The 17,542-nt window shown below is 33.7% G+C and overlaps 1 long non-coding RNA gene across 1 annotated transcript; it reads left to right on the top strand.

Moving 5' to 3' along the window:
- Positions 1 to 6,106: 6,106 nt before the first annotated feature.
- On the top strand, positions 6,107 to 17,228 carry LOC146925037 (uncharacterized). The gene is made up of 3 exons (XR_015010345.1): positions 6,107 to 6,748; positions 12,764 to 12,845; positions 13,033 to 17,228. It is a non-coding gene; the product is annotated as an uncharacterized LOC146925037 (long non-coding RNA).
- Positions 17,229 to 17,542: the final 314 nt, after the last annotated feature.

Raw genomic sequence — 17,542 nt, 5'->3', positions numbered from 1 at the left:
GCAATTGCGTCTGCACGGCTTACTGCTGGACTCGGCACACACAATGGCAGCGCGTGCATCACAACGAATTAAGTAATCCATCCCATACATATGCTATATTTATTTCTTCTCACTTAACCAAATAACACCACAACCATGTTCCACCGTTAAAACAATCGAAAAGACCAAAACTTCTGCAATCGTGCAGGAGAAAAGCGCAGACGCCATGCCAAGCTAAAACCCGATCGACACCAGATTTACAATGTAGCCGTACACATAAAGATCATAAACCTTGGGCGGACAAATTTCATCTCCTTACTGTTAGTGTGCATTGAAGAATTTATATAAAACAGGAAACACCATGATTCATTACTTGACAATAAAATGGGGCTGTGGCTACGGTACGAGACCATTATGGGTCTCTCACCGTGCAAGACCTCTTAATTTTTATTTTTGTTTGTTTCAAATTGTTTAGGAGCCATTGGATTTACTTATTTTAAGTGAACGGTAGGGATTAATTTAAAAGTTCTCAAAAGTTGACTGTTAAAATTTGTATTGTTGATGAACATTGTGGAATTTGTAGTTTCATTTTAAAAAGGGTGATTTAGTCAATGAACCAAAAATACTGTTGACAAATATAATTGAATTATGGCATTTGGATATTGTGGAAAACCATTGAAACGGACTGATTTACACCATATGTACCCGACCGGATTTTAAAACGTTATTAATAATTGTCCTTATATTTACTAGTGAAGAGGCGAGCAGGTGAGTGTCCAGTCTTTTCGCTGTTTTTGTTGCGCTAATGAATGTAATTATGAACGGTATTTTATATTAAATTTTGATTTTGATTAAAATTAGAAGTATAAATATTTGCGATTTTTAAATTGTAACAAACTTAAAAAACCATGTTTATCTTTTTCAATAACAACAATAATATAATAAATATAATATAAATCCTTATCTTTTTTATTACCACCAACAATATAACATTAATATACGAAAATTTGTTTAATGACATAATTAAAATTATAAAAAAAATCAGCCCAAAATCTATATCCCGTCATATATAATATTGATAATATTGTTCCTATTGTAATGAGATTTTTCCTATTTCAACAGCATTTAATTTTTAATTAAAATCTTAAAATTTAAAATAATACTCCATCCGTTCCTTTTTAAGTGTCGTTTTAGAATTTTAACATAAAAATAGCGAAGTGTATTTTTGCACACTTTTTTTCCTATTATACCCTCATTTTAATCCACTAACGATTTCCTATTTTCTTGCACACACACTTTATCTTTCCAATAAATTTAATATCTTACAAACAATTGTTAGTTACTACTCTCTTTCTCCAACAAATTCCTATTTTTTTGCGCGTTTTATCTTTCTCTCGTAACAAACAATTTTCAATTTTCCAAATCTTGTGCATATTTCTTGAAATTTTTTGCAAGTACTACTCATGTTATTTATATAATTTTAACTCTTCATAGAACTATTATCATATGTAACAAAAAAAAAATTAGTTTGAAGATAACAAGAAACAAATTTTGTTTTAAAAAAAACAAACTGAAGTTTTTTAAATATATAGCATTAATTAGTTTTATTGAAAAATATAAGAATAATTGACAAATGGTATAATTGACAAATCATACCGTCAAAATACCAAAACGACAGTTAAATAGGAACGAAAAATTCACCCTAAAAAAACACTTAAAACGGAACGGAGGGAGTATTATTAAAGAAAAATAATAAATAAAATAGTTTAAATTAAGGGTAAAATAGGTCATGAAAAAGCCAGTTCAAACTCATGTATTTCAAACTTATTTTCTTTATATATAGTATAGATTAAAAAATTGTCCTTATGTCGTAATCTGCATTATCAAAACTAGCGAAAAGACGGGCCCTCACGTGTCCGCCTCTCCGCTCTTTTTATTGCGCTAACATATGTAAATTATGAACGGTATTTTATATAAAATTTTGATTTTGTTTAAAATTGCAAGTACAAATATTTTTTATTTTCAAATTGTAACAAACAAAAAAAAACATGTCTATGAGAATCTTCCTAACAACTAATATTCTTATCTACGAGAAACTGACTAAGATTTTTATCTATGATAATCTTACTAAGACAAACTTATGCTCTATGAAAATCTTCCTAAGAACTAAGATTCTTATCTGTGAGAAACTTACTAAGATTTTTATATATGATAATCTTACTAAGACAGACTTTCGTTTTATGATAATCTTACTAAGATTAACTTTCGTTCTATTATAATCTTCCTAAGAACCAAGACTACGATTCTTATCTATGATTCTTCCCTCCGTCTATTTTTAAAAGACTACTTTCATTCTATGAGAATCTTTCAAAGACTAACTTCCATTCTCCGAGAGTATTCCAGAGACTTACACTCATTTTATGAGAATATTCCAAATACTGGCTTTCATTCTATGAGAATCTTCCAAAGATTAACTTTCGTTATCCGAGAGTCTTCCAAAGACTTACCTTCTTTATATGAGAATATTTGAAATACTAACTTTCGTTCTTCGAGAATCATCCAAAGACTTACATTCATTCTATGAGAATCTTCCAAAGACTAACTTGTGTTCTATGATAATCCTATAAAGACTAACTTACGTTCTATGAGAGTCTTCCTAAGAATTAACATCCTGTTATACAACAATCTTCCAAATACAAACTATCGTTCTATGATAATTTTCATAAGATTAGCTTTCGTTCTTTGAGAATCTTCCCAAGACTGATTCTAAGTTCAATTAGGTCATATCCAGCTGTGAGAATGATTTTGTTTGATATCGTTTGTCGTTTAAATGAGTTTCAGTCGACGAACAAACATACTTCGATGTTGACTATGTTTCTGAAGGGATAGTTTATCGAATGGACTTATCTCTAAGATTCTGATCGGTGAAGTTTGAGTTCCTGGTTTATTCTAAGTTCAGTTAGGTCATATCCAGCGGTCGTAATGATTTTGTTTGATATCGTTTTTCGTTTGGGTAAGTTTCAGTTGACGTCTAATGATTTTGATTAATGTGAAGTTGAGATAATTTTTATTTTGCTTTACAATTATTAAAAAATACGTGTACAATATTTAGATTATTGATAATTGTTTGTCATGGGAGAGAGATAAAGTGTGCTAAAAATATAAGAATTTGTTGACGGAAAAGAGAGTGACTAACAATTGTTTGTTACAAGAGAAAGATTACACGTTATATTTATTGGACAGAGAAAATGTGTGCAAAAAAATAGAAAGGAACGGAGAGAATATTCCAAAACGACACTTAAAAAGGAACGGAGAGAGTAATATATATATTAAACTAAAAATTAATTTATTTTTATCTGAATATAGTTGATATATTAATATAAATAGTTGGAAATAATTAACATCTTCAACAAGCCAAAGAAAAGAGGATAGTTGCAAAATATGAACTACCTAAATTGACCTTTGCTTCAACATGTGAGTATAATTGTTATAATACTCATCACCTACAGTTTCAATTTAAAAACAGGAATGTCAAAAAAAAAAAGGGGGTTATAATACATCAGGCACCGTAGGAGACCCATTGATGTTGCGCACTGGAAACGGCGCCATAAAATGGAACCTAAATAACATGAAAGATGCTTGTTAGGTCCTACAATATAAATGTTAAATGAAACTTAAGAGCACCGGATTTTATGACTGTACCTAATTCACTTTAGTAATAAGTATTGAGTTTGGATTGAAGGGAGGGAGATATTTTATTCGTTTCAGTTTCATACTGTCACATTTTTTAAAAAATAAATTGTTAATACGTGTGGCATTTAAAAAATGATCTTATAATCAGGATGAAAATAAGTAAGAAAAAATATTAAAAAAACCGTGGAAGGGAATACTTTTTTTTCTTTGTTATTATTTAAGGTTACAAGAATAGAGGGCATATCAAGTGAGAGGGCTTTTTAAATGAGGGGGTGAGAGGAACAATTAACAACCATTCGATTAAATCCAACGGCTAAGATGCTTTCATCTTAAAATATACTAAAAGCATGTGATTAATTTCTTTATTCTTCTCAAGCGTGCCTTCTCTTTCTCCTGCAACCCAAAAACTGCATCTTTCCTTTTCCCTTTTTCTCAAGCATGGCTTTCCTTGTACGGTACAAGGAAAGCTTAGATATTCAACAATGGAGGCTTATATCTAGGGGTGGTCAATCCCTTGTACCTAGTTGTACCATTTATGCAGCTATAAGAATCGTTTTTTTTAGAGGAATAAGAATCGTTGTTGTTGTCAATCTTTCCCAAACAAAAATCAAATTAAAGACATAAACTTTTTTTTAAAAAATCAACTGCAAAGCTTAGATATTCAACAATGGAGGCTTGCTATTCATGCTTTTCAATCGAACTGTTCTCTTTGTATTTTAATACTCTTCTTTCATAATTTTTTTTTTCTTTGTAATTTCATAAATTAATTTAATTCCTTAAAAAAGTAGGTTGAAAAATTAGAATCCAAAGGTAGAATCAAAAAGTTTTCAAATCTGGAAATCCGAAGAAAAAGAAGAAGAGGAAATTTGTGGACATCCAAGTAATGGGTTTGAGGAAATTCATAGGAACCAGCAAAAGAAACCCAAACAGTACGAAGAAGAAGAATAAAGAAATTAATCACATGCTTTTAGTATATTTTAAGATGAAAGCATCTTAGCCGTTGGAGTTAATCGAATGGTTGTTAATTGCTCCTCTCACCCTCTCATTTAAAAAGTCCTCTCACTTGATATGGCCTCTACAAGAATAAACTTTTATCATTAAATTAAACTATAATATAAATGCGGAAAAATATAGACGGATTACTAATAATTTAGTTTATAATGGAATAACTCGTAACCTTATTGCAGATAAAATTGTTTATTGAATTTATTGTTTGTTAAAATTAATAGCTAAACTAGCTTTTAAGTACGAAATGCAAAAATTAGCGGTATGCTTAGTAAATATTTAATTATTTTCATGTTGACAAGTAAAATTAATTGAAAAAAAAAAGAGTGGTAAACTAATTCAATTAACTCATCAAAATGAACTATGCACTTGTAAAAATAAGCTATACGTCCATGAGAAGAATATAAAAAGAGTCGTTTTTTTGTCTAATATGCTATAAGGTCATAATATGACATTGTCAAACAAATCCCTAATAAGGAACTAGCTCCTCTAAGGTGATCATAATTCACTTGGAAGTGTAAATTGAGCCTCATAAACCATTAATTAATCTATAGAAGTTAAGTTTTGCAAGTAGACCATAACAAATCAAGAGTTTACTCACTTTACATTTTACTGAGATACTTAAACACCCTAATTAAGAGAAATGTTATGTTGACAATTTTTTTAGGTGTCCAACAATCCGTGTGTGCGCGTGTATGATATAACATTTTTTAACTAGTTGTTTATCTTTATCACAATCACATCAAGAATTACAAATAATTGATTTTTAAATGTTGATATAACATTGTGCATCAGTTCCTCAATTGAGAGGGTGAAAATGAAATAGATGGATAATTACAAGTTAATTATCGAATCAAAGATAAAATAGATAAAGACCCAACTAAAGTTGGTGTTTCTTAGTACGTGAACTAAAACATTAAATGAAGACTTAAGTCATTATTCTGTGAGTATTAAAAAGGAATGAAATGAGAGAATTCATCAATTTTCCCCACACTTTACAACCATCATTTGCCCTGTTATAGCATGATGAAGAGAATATTTTCTGTTAGCATTTATCAAAAGGTTTATTTTAATGCATTTCCTTCAACAACAAAAAATCCTCCATTTATGGATCACAAGCCATCTGTCTCTTCACTTCCTGAATTTTTGTTATTGGGACCTATATGTATACAGTATTCTCGCATGTGTTACTTAAGATGATTACACATTGCTCTTTATTAATTACCACACACGACCAATTCCACACACGACCCACCATAAAATAGGTTCCTTTGTTATAGAGAGATCTTGTCACGCCGTTCCTATTAGTTTTGGTCCCTTTAAAACTCTCTTTCAAAATTTGGTAATCAAAACTTTCTGTTATCAATTTTAGTCTTATTTTTTTATTTTTTTACTAAAGTCCATTTTTTTGAAGGGTAAGTTTCTAAGGGCACCTCCTCAAAGTGTCATTTTTCACCATGCGAATCAGATGTTCGCTCATAGTCACATAATTCGTGTAATCAAGGGAGAATTGCGAATTGGTACGTGAGTACCGAATTCGGGTACTTCGGCGTATTGGTACGCACAAACCAGCGAACCAAGCGTACCAAAGCATGGTTACCGCTGATTGGTTGAAAAAAAGGTTTAGACTACAAAGTAAATATAAAATGAATCACCATGAGTTGAGGATTGAGTGAGAAGAACATGAACAAAGAGTGGAGAGTGAGAAACTTGGTAGAAGAAATTAGGTAAAAAAAATACTTTTTTTTTATAGCTCACTATATTTATTTAGGTATTATTACTATTACGAACCGGAGCGTACCGAAGCTGTATACCCCTATACGTACCGAAATCTTCTCCTGTCGCGTACCGCGAACCCGTACCCGTACCGCGTACCGGAACGAACCGTGAATTATGTGACTATGTGTTCGCTGCCACACTCTTTAGAAAACTTCATCCAGAATAATAATGGCTGTGATGCCGCGGCGGAGCTTTAAAGGAATCAGTTCCAGAAAAAATTTCAGCTGGAAGATTTGCTTTCCAGAATTCCATAATGCTACGTTCTGCTCTATGGATATCGTCTCTTCCTCAGGTACATCTTTTTCTTCAAAAATGTGTAAATTTCGAGCAAACCATATGTTATAGAGGATTGCTGCTATGTTTATGTTTATCAAAACTGTTTCTTCATTATCAAGTATGAAATCAAAGAGCCAATCAATAAAGTTAGGATTTGATATATCTGGAAATTTAATTGTAAGGCTAGAGCCAAACCAAATTCTGGAAACTTTTGGCCACGTCATGAATGAAAGTATGAGTGATTGTTTCAGTTTTAGAGTTACACCTAGGACAAAGGATAGAACAAGGGAGTTCACTTCTGACAGGAAGAGAGTTTTGGAGAATTCTCCATAATATCAACTTGTGTCTAGAAATAGTGTGTAAAGCCCAACGTATGACAATGTATATATACATGTAAAATTGCTATAAATATAATCAAATTGAAGTATAAATAATAGTTACAAGAGAGATATTCAGATCCGATGAGCTGAAGTATGTATCAAAATGAATTTGACACAAGAAGAGATTGAATGGTTGTGCTTGCTTCTAAACAGTCAAGTAAAAGAGACAAGGGAGATGACACAAAGTAGTTATATCAATTCACCCTAACAAGGCTAGTCCACTCCCCACAAACTATGAGATTTTCCAATATGGTGCCTAAGATACCATCCTAGATTCTGTACACTTTTTCTTCTTTTCTGATCTAACCGACCTTATAAGACTGTATCTACTAGATAATCCACCTTTATACCCAAAAGAGGATTAGTGAAGCTTTACAACTGACTACACAATTGTTTTATAATCTTGATCTTAAAATGATCAATTTGATCTCACAATGACCTTTCTCTCTTTATATCTAAGTTCAATTTTTGTTTTTTGGTGGTGTATCTAAGTTCAATCTGATAACGCTAAGGGGAATTTGAAATTTTCAAATAAACTATAAAATATGTGTTAAAGATATAGTGGAGGCTTGAGTGTATTTGTGAATGTTATCCTGTAATTTGAGAATGAATCTCAATTATGAAGTCGATTCAGATCCTTTTCTAAGAAATATTAATTTTATGCTTATGATCTTTTTAGGATCTGATTTTGATGCAAAATGAGACATGTTAGGTATACGAGTATTTATTTTTCATTTGAATAATGATACCCTTTATAGAGATTTGTTTTGGTGAGCAAGTAACTCTTGAAATTAGCTGCTATTTCTTGTGCTTTGCATTCTAGCTTCTGGTCTTTGATTATGATCTTGTTATGCACCTTTAGGCATTTTTTTTTTTTTTTTTATGAGAGGGGGCAAAGCCCCCACCGAAAAACTAGATTAAGACCCTCAAAGGGGTAGAATCATTACAAACAGCTCTACCATGAGAGTTGGCAATTAAAATGTCAGGAGCAGAAATAAAAATATAAATATCTTGGGTTTTGAAGCCCTCTTTTGCTAGGATGTCAGCTGCTGTGTTTGCTTCCCTGCAAATATGTTAAATATTTGGCACCCTAGTTTCTTTCATCAGCTTTGCTATTCTACTCACAAGGCCAAAACAAGTGTGAGAGTTCGAAACAGCCCCTTTGTATCAAATTAACAGTCATGAGGGAATCAGATTCAAGGAAGAAATCTGTCATTTTTCTATCCTTTGCCATTTCCAGACTTTTTAAAATAGCCCAAAGCTCAGCTTGAGTTACAGTACAATGGCCCAAAGTTGAGGAAATGCCCCAAAGGAAAATACCGGTTGAATCTCGAGCTAGGCCACCACAAGCAGCTCGAGTTCCGTGGTCCTTCACAGCCCCATCACAATTGATTTTAAACTTTCCATGAGCAGGAGGGATCCATCTACGGTTAGAATTAACAAGGATGCTAGTAGAGGATCTAGGAATACTCAAATGCAATTCAGTCCACGCCTCTTTAGAATCTACCTTTAGGCATGTTTCTTCATTAATTTCATCTAAAGTGCTTTGCATGTTTCTTCATTCTAGCATCTAATGTCATTTTGAACTTGCTTTAGATCTTGAGAATTTCAATCCTTTGTATCTCTTGACTTGCAATTCTGATCTATTAGATATACAACATCAAGTGCAATTGATTTCCATTCCTTTTATCAAAATAATTTATCTTCATGTTTAGATGATATTCAATGTTGAGACACCAATTCTAAACTTCTTGGTTTAGTCATTCTAAAGTGCTTCTAATATGCAATTATGATATTTTGATCTACAATCTAAAGTGCTTTTGAAGTCTTTTATGAAGTTCCTTTTTATTGAGGAATTTTGTTCTTGATATTGACATGGATCAGCTTCTGATCTCATATTTTCTTAGCCAAATTTGTTCTTCAGTATTGTAGTACCCATGGTATTATTCTATCTCATTTTGAAGTCCTTATGATCATTCTAAAGTCCTTCTCAGCACTCTTTGTTGTAATTCATGTTTATTTGGATATTTGTCCATTTGTTATATCATGTTCTAAACAAAACGTAAAGAAACTTGTTAGAAAAACACACACATTATAATCAATCTGATCATTATGGGAAAGGGTAATTGAGCGAAGACTAAGAAAAGAGACTCACGTTACGGATAACCAATTTGGTTTTATGCCTGGGAGGTCGACTATGGAAGCGATCTACTTACTTCGACGCGTGATGGAGCGATATCGGACGGATAAAAAAGACTTGCACTTAGTTTTCATTGATTTGGAGAAGGCGTATGATAGAGTACCTAGAGAGATTTTGTGGAAAGCCCTGGAGAAGAAAGGGGTGAGGATTGCCTATATTAGAGCTATCCAGGATATGTATGAGGGGGCTTCGACTAGTGTGAGGACGCAGAATGGGGATACCGGAGATTTTCCCATAACAATAGGACTGCACCAAGGGTCAACCCTAAGTCCTTATCTTTTTACTTTAGTTTTGGATGTACTGACGGAACACATCCAAGAGTTAGCACCGAGATGTATGCTTTTTGCAGATGATGTAGTCTTGCTTGGTGAGTCGAGGGAGGAGTTAAACGGGAGGCTAGAGACTTGGAGGCAAGCCTTAGAAGCGTACAGTTTCCGCCTGAGTAGAAACAAGACGGAATATATGGAATGTAACTTCAGTAAAAGGAGAAGTGGGTCTACCTTAGAGGTGAAAGTTGGAGATCATATCATACCCCAAGTTACACGGTTTAGATATCTTGGGTCCATAGTACAAAATGACGGAGAAATAGAAGCTGATGTACATCATCGTATTCAAGCTGGGTGGTTGAAATGGAGAAGAGCCTCAGGTGTTTTGTGCGATAAGAAAGTACCACTTAAGCTGAAAGGAAAGTTCTATCGGACAGCAGTCAGACCGGCAATGTTGTATGGTACGGAGTGTTGGGCGGTTAAGAGCCAACACGAGAGTAAAGTAAGCGTAGCGGAGATGAGGATGTTGCGTTGGATGAGTGGTAAGACTAGACATGATAGGATTAGGAATGACATCATTAGAGAGAGAGAGTGGGGGTAGCACCTATAGTAGAAAAGTTGGTAGAAAATAGGCTTAGATGGTTTGGACATGTAGAGAGAAGACCCGTAGACGCCGTGGTAAGAAGAGTAGATCAAATGGAGGAGAGTCAGGTTAAAAGAGGTAGAGGAAGACCTAAGAAAACTATTAGAGAAACCATTAGAAAAGATTTAGAGGTCAATGAGTTGGATCCAAATATGGTCTTTGATAGAACATTATGGCGGCATTTGATACATGTAGCCGACCCCACTTAGTGGGATAAGGCGTTGTTGTTGTTGTTGTTGTTGTTGATCATTATGTTCATTGAAGTTTGTTATCATTAAAACATCAATTTAAGAAGGATTTTATGATTTTCCTCAACAATCTCTCTTTGATATTGACAAACTTATTGAATTAAGATTTACTAATGATCAAGTTTTATGATTCTGATTAAGCAATACATCAATATGTAGTTGATTTTGAAATGATGGAGGAGTTAACCAATATTTTTACAGGGGCATTTACATTTTTGCAAATTTGTCTAGCAATATCTCCGCCTTCTCCTGAAGAAATTCTTTTCATTTAAAAATTGAGGGAAAAAAGTTTCTTTAGGAGAAGGCCTGGAGTATTGTTAGGCCAATTTGGAGAAATATTACCATCCCAATAAAAATCATTGTTAACTCCTCCGTCAATTCAACATTTACTATTAAAGGAGATGAATTTCTCTTCTTCCCTTTTTGTTCAATTGGTTGTTCATAGATCCTTACCTATTTACTATTGTTCTCCCTCGCCCTCTTTGTTTGCATATTAGTCTCAAATGGGATAGTTTGTTGATTCATATTACTCTTCTTCCTCTAACTTGCTTGTTTAGGAATGTACTTGCAAAGAGGACAATAGACGATACCCCGGCAGTAATCATGCTAAGCGGAGCACTAGTTTTTTAGTAGTATGTGAAAATCATGATCTAGGAATGATCTCAAAGTCTATATATTTATAACGTTTCTGGTTCCCTTTTTGTCGTAACAATCTAAGAGGGTTATTATCAGAACTTCAGACTCCTTTGAGTTTATGAGGTTCAAACATCTCATATTCTAAGTGTTTGGAATACTTGCTAAGTCATATGCTGCTTATATTTCTATTGGATTTCAGTATGTATTTTCTACTTTAAATATTTGATAGATCTCTGGCAAGTGCACCAAATACTATCGAAGTAGTAAAAATATCGATCCCACGAGGACTGTTTTTAATCTCAATAATTCAACTACGTTGTATTTTAGGATGTATAAAGGTTATTTTGATTTGCCACTAGGCAGTAGATTGGTTTGATTGCATAAAAGTAACTGCTAAAAATAAATTGGTTTTCAAGAATAAGAGAGAGATGAGTTTAGGTCTTTCGAATCATCTATGTTCTCCTAATTGTTATGTTGCACCTATTTGTATGAATGATCTTCTAATCCCACGATAGTTAACAAAATAGTCCTAATCAATCCCTTGAGTTAGGACCCTCCTCTCAAACTACAGCCCCTAATCCCTTAGGTGGTCTAATAATCTTTGAAGGTTTAAAGCACGTTAACCTAATATCACTAATAAACGATTATCCATTCCTAGACTAACCATGTTTATTAGAACAATTCAATAGGTCTAAGTAGAAAGCTATGGTCAGTAGTCATTCATTCTCACAAAATCATATTTATATTTGATCAGGATATAAAAAGCATTAAGAACAATTGAATTGAATAAAGACTAGAATATCATTCACAATAAATAGAGTTTCACAACATAATATCTCAATTAGGGTTACAACGAATCATCTCAGACCTAACCTCTAATGGATTTAGCTACTCATAATAGTGTTTACAAATAACATAATCATTAGAGGTAATAAAACATACACAAAGTGGTTGGAAGGTGAAGAAATCGTCCTCCTGGTCTTCCTTGCAGTTGCAAAATCGCACTTGGCTCTCTAGAATTCGTAACCCTTGTTTTTGGAATAGACTTCAGCTTAAATAGGCACAGAATATCGCCCAAATCGTGTCACGTTTTAAGTGAATCGTGACACGTTTTTACCTTCTGGAGCAAGAAACTGAATTAGGGTTTCATCAAATCGTGTCACGTTTTACCAATCGTGACACGTTTCTTCAATGTCGAACCAAGAGTTCTGATGCTTCCCAAATCGTGGCACGTTTCTATGAAATCGTGACACGTTTTCTTCTTTTGCAATCCTTCAGTTTTTCTGCTCTTTTTGCTGCATAAGTCTCATTGTGAACTCCATTTTTGTGCTAAAATACATCTAAAATTACGTAATGACAAGCTGTCATCAATATTCACACTCAACCAACTCAAAGATCAAATTAGGAAGGATCTTCCTAGCATATACTTTTAGAGCATATGTTAAGGAATTCAAAAGTTTACATTGAGTAAACCAAAATTTTGACTATCAGTCAAAACATGAAATTGAAGATAATTCATTTGAACCTATAGCTGCTGTTACACGTATTAATATGAGGGTTTGTTTAGTGTTTTCCACATGTGAGGGTTTGTTTAGTCTTAATCAACCTGTTGCACAAAACAAATTTGCAGAAGTTTTTTTTGACATCAAAATTTGCAGAAGTTAGATGCTGATTTGATGGGTACACATCGCATCAATCAAGCTAGCATTGGAAAAATTGGTTTTGTGAAGCACCTTGAAGGTATAAGTCATATAATTTCTTATAGAACAAATAAAGGTAGTCAATTATGGATAGTAGATTCCGGTGCAACCGATCATATTTGCACCTCGTTGAATTGGTTTAATTCTTATCATAAGATACTACCTTTTTTTTTTTTGACAAAATAAGATACTACCTATTCCTGTTAGTTTACCTAATGTTAATACAGTGATGGCAGAACTAGCTGGAAATATCACTATTTCAGATGCTCTACACCTTAAGGATGTCCTTTCTTACCTGCTTTTAGTATCAACCTTAAATATATTTCTGAACTTACAAAATCAGCAAGCTATGATGTTACATTCGTTGATGATACTTGTTACATTCATGATCAAGCGTTGAGGAGGATTAGTTCAGCTGAACTCCACAATGGACTTTACTACATGAATGATCTTTGTAAGAATAGAGTACAAATAAGCAATGTTGTTTCAAACAGTTGCAGTAGGAATTTAAATTTTGATTTAGATTTTGATGTAAATCTTAGTTTTTGCATTCCTAAAAATGCTATATGGCATTTTAGACTGGATCATGTGTCTTCTGAAAAAGGCTCAAACTTTGTAAAGATTTCCCTTTGATTCATGTGAATAAAGATGAGGTGCGTGATGTATGTCATCTAGCAAGACAAAGGAAATTGTCGTATAATATAAGTCTTAATAGAGCATCTATGCCTTTTGACATGTTTCACATGGACATTTGGGGGCCATATTCTACTCCTTTAATTCATATGCATACATATTTTTTGACCATTGCAGATGATTACAGCCGATATACTTAGTCTATTTAAAGGCAAGTTTCAGGTGCAGTCTTTAGTGCAGAATTTTATCCCATATGTTGAGAGACAACATAATGTCGTAATCAAAATAGTAAGGACAGACAATGGACCAGAATTTGCACCTAGAGCATTTTTCGCTGAGAAAGGGATAATACATCAAATTAGTTGTGTGGAAACCCCTGAACAGAATGCAAGAGTAGAAAGAAAGGATCAATTTATCCTTAGCATAGCGTGTGCTCTCATGTGTCAATCATCATGCCAAAATTCTTATGGAATTATGCAATTCAACATGATGTATATTTGATGAACAGAGTACCTTCTAATGCCTTAGGAGGAAAAAAATACCCTATCAAATCTTACATGGAGCATTACCAGATTTTGACATGTTAAGGGTCTTCGGTTCACTATGTTATATTTCTACATTGGAAAATCATAGAGGAAAGCTAGACAGTAGAGCAAACAAGTGTGCTCTTCTTGGGTATAAATCACGAATGAAAGGTTTTGTGGCATATGATTTGAGAACAAAGGAAATTATTGTCTCCAGGAATGCAGTGTTTTATGAACATATATCCCTTTGCACTCCACAAAAGGCAGCAACAGTTCCTTGGAAATATATTGATTCCAACTCACAAACACTAACACAATCCATACATAATAATCCATCACCTATACAAGACCCACACACGCTAGAAATTCATTTTTCAATGTCCGCTCGACACCAACAAACCGCTGCAAATACACCAAATGTTGCCAGGTCTAAACATACACTTACACTTGACGTTACACAACCTTAGCCTACGCAACTTGAACCTGTACATACAGCACCACAAAACACTCAGCCACCTATAACTAGAAAATTTTCAATAGACCAACAAAAGCTCCAGCCTACTTCCAAAATTACCATTGCTACAATACAGTCACAAAAACCAGTCAACCAACATCTAATTGTCTATATCCTCTTTCCTCATATATTTCATATAAGTTTTTTCCTTCAAAACAAACAAGTTATGCCTTGTCTTTATCCACAATTACTGAACCGTCCAAATATAGTGACACTGTCAAGGATCCTTGTTGGGTGGATGTGATGACTGCAGAATTAAAAGCCTTGGAAACTAATAATACATAGAAGATTATTGACAAACCTCCCAAAGTGGAGCCTATAGGAAGTAAATGGGCATATAAAATCAAGAGTAAATCAGATGGGTCAATAGAACGATATAAGGCAAGACTTGTTGCCAAAATTTATACCCAAACCGAAGGAGTGGATTTCTTTGATACTTTTTCTCCTGTCGCAAAAATGATCACAGTGAGACTTTTATTGGCTTTGGCTTCTACAAAACATTGGCATGTTCACCAACTTGATGTGAACAATGCTTTTCTTCATGGCAAATTGCAAGAAGATGTTTATATGGAAATACCACAAGGCGTTCAATGTGCAGAACAGAATAAGGTTTGTAAACTTTCAAAGTCACTATACGGCCTCAAGCAAGCAAGTAGGGAGCGAAATGAAAAGTTGTCTAGTTTTCTCATTCAACTTGGTTAAAAACAAGCCACATCTGATTATTCTTTATCCACTAAGTCAGTTGATTATTTTACTGCCTTATTGATATATTGTTGATGATATTGTGTTACTTGGAAACTCTCTTGATGAAATTACTGACATCAAATTTGTTTTGGATCAACATTTTGGGATCAAAGATTTGGGGGTGTTAAAATTTTTCATGGGATTAGAAGCCGCACATTCTACCGATGGCATTTATCTATGTCAAAGGCAATATTGTCTTGATCTTCTACAGGATGCAGGGATTTCTAGCAGCAAAGCCTGTTTCAACCCCAATTGAGCCTCATTCACGACTTAAAAAGGATTCTGGACCACCATATCATGATGTTGAATGATATAAAAGATTATTTGGAAGATTACTTTTATCTTACAACCACAAGCCGAATATTTTCTATACCGTCCAACAACTTGGTCAATTTCTTGCTCATCCTACAGTGGCACATTACCAAGCTGCTCAACGAGTGTTGAAATACTTGTGAAAGGTGCCCCTGGAAAAGATTTGTTCTTCTCTCGGTCTTCTTCAATACAGTTTCTTGGGGTGGATGTCCTGACACACGAAGATCAGTTAGCGGTTATTGCTTTTTTCTTGGAGAGTCTTTGTTTTGCTGGAAATCAAAGAAGCAACTCACAGTTGCTAAATCATATAGTGAGGCTGTATTTAATACAAAGCATTAGGTTCTGCCACTTGTGAGTTACAGTGGCTCCACTATTTGTTGCAAGACTTGAGCATTACATGCGAAAGACAATCAGTGATATTGATATATTGTGATAAACAAAGCGTATTGCACATTGTGTGGGAGAAGAGTATGGATGATATGATGAGGTTGCTTCCCATCTCTTCACGTACAAGATGAAACAGCTCATGTGTCTACAAAAGGTTTGCATCCTTCTCAGTTTCAAAAGCTGATTTCCAAGCTCGGATTGCTAGACAGATATAATCCTTAGCTTCACCTTTTCCACATGTGAGGGTTCGTTTAGTCTTTTCATATATTGTAATTAATTAGAGTTTGTCACTGATTTGTATAGCTCTGTATGTAATTACTAATTGGCGTACAGAATAATCAAGAGAAACAAAAACTTCATTTTTCTTCATCTTTTCTTGTTTGTTGTTATCTTCATCTTCTCTAGTTTGTGACTGGTTATAGCTGCCACAAACAAAAATCAAATACGAAACAATCTTGCCAATGTTGCTTTAATGGATAGCAATCCAATTGAGAGAGGAGATGATGAGGTTATATATGATACTTCTGCATATTTTTATGACCACATGTGATAGAATTGCAATTCAATATTGTAGTCGGTAATTGTTTGGTCAAAATATTGTATCATGCGGTTTATAGACAATCGTTACTTTGAATAGAATAGAAACTGGGGGTAGCAAAACAGGTTGAGCTGGACATACTATTTAACATGTTACTTTCGGCACAACAAAATCTGACGAGAGGAATGCTAGTCATGAAAAACCATTGCTTCCCCAAATTGGTTGCACTTAGTTCATGTACAACAAAATCTGATGAGGATGGTGTTGGTTTCTCCCTAACTTATAGATGCCAAATGTGCAAAAATATATATGGTTGAAAGGATAGTGAAGCTGAAACAAAATCCAAGCTTGAAGAAATAGAAGCGTTACAATTTTCCAGGCTTGATATGCTAATTTTTGTGTTTGATGAGATGATAAATTTGATGTTCATTATTGATCTCTATTCATTTGTATGTAACAGAACATTGCTTCCATTACCTTATTCATCAATGATGGGAAAGCCGCAAAGATCTTTGGCAGCCAAAACCAAGAGACTGTGGAATCAAATGACGTTGGATCATAACTGTTTGGCAGCCAAAAAACAAGAGCTTGTAGAATCAAATGCTATTGGATAAACATGAAACTGAAGTTGAATCATCTCCTACTTTCGCAGTGGTGGCTGGAAATCGACATTAGATTAAGGACAATTTTGTTTTTCTTTTGTTACAATAGGAGCTATGTTCAGGTTTCTTTCTGTTTATGAATGATTTTTTTTTTATTTTTTTTTTAAAATCTTATGTTGTTATAATCGTTGCGTTGATTCCACGATGCATACCGAACAAAAATATAGGCTATTATCAATTCTTGATACATCTTGTTTATTCTCTGGTAATTTGTTACATGTACTCATGTAGGGTTTTTTATGATTGCCCCTCCAGCACAAATAAGTTCTTTTTATCAAAGAAAAAGATATCTTCAATTAAGCCTCGTTTTATTTTACCGATATAACATTAATTAGTTCATATTAGTTTTAGCAGAAAATCATTAGTGTGTATCACTTTCAAATCATCATACTTCACTATTAATTGTTTAGCATAATAACTTAT

The sequence above is a fragment of the Medicago sativa genome, chromosome 5 (genome assembly GCF_051527215.1).
Source record: "Medicago sativa cultivar Bolivia chromosome 5, Bolivia_mono, whole genome shotgun sequence".
Lineage (NCBI taxonomy): Eukaryota > Viridiplantae > Streptophyta > Magnoliopsida > Fabales > Fabaceae > Medicago > Medicago sativa.
This window is presented reverse-complemented; position numbering and strand designations above follow the sequence as displayed.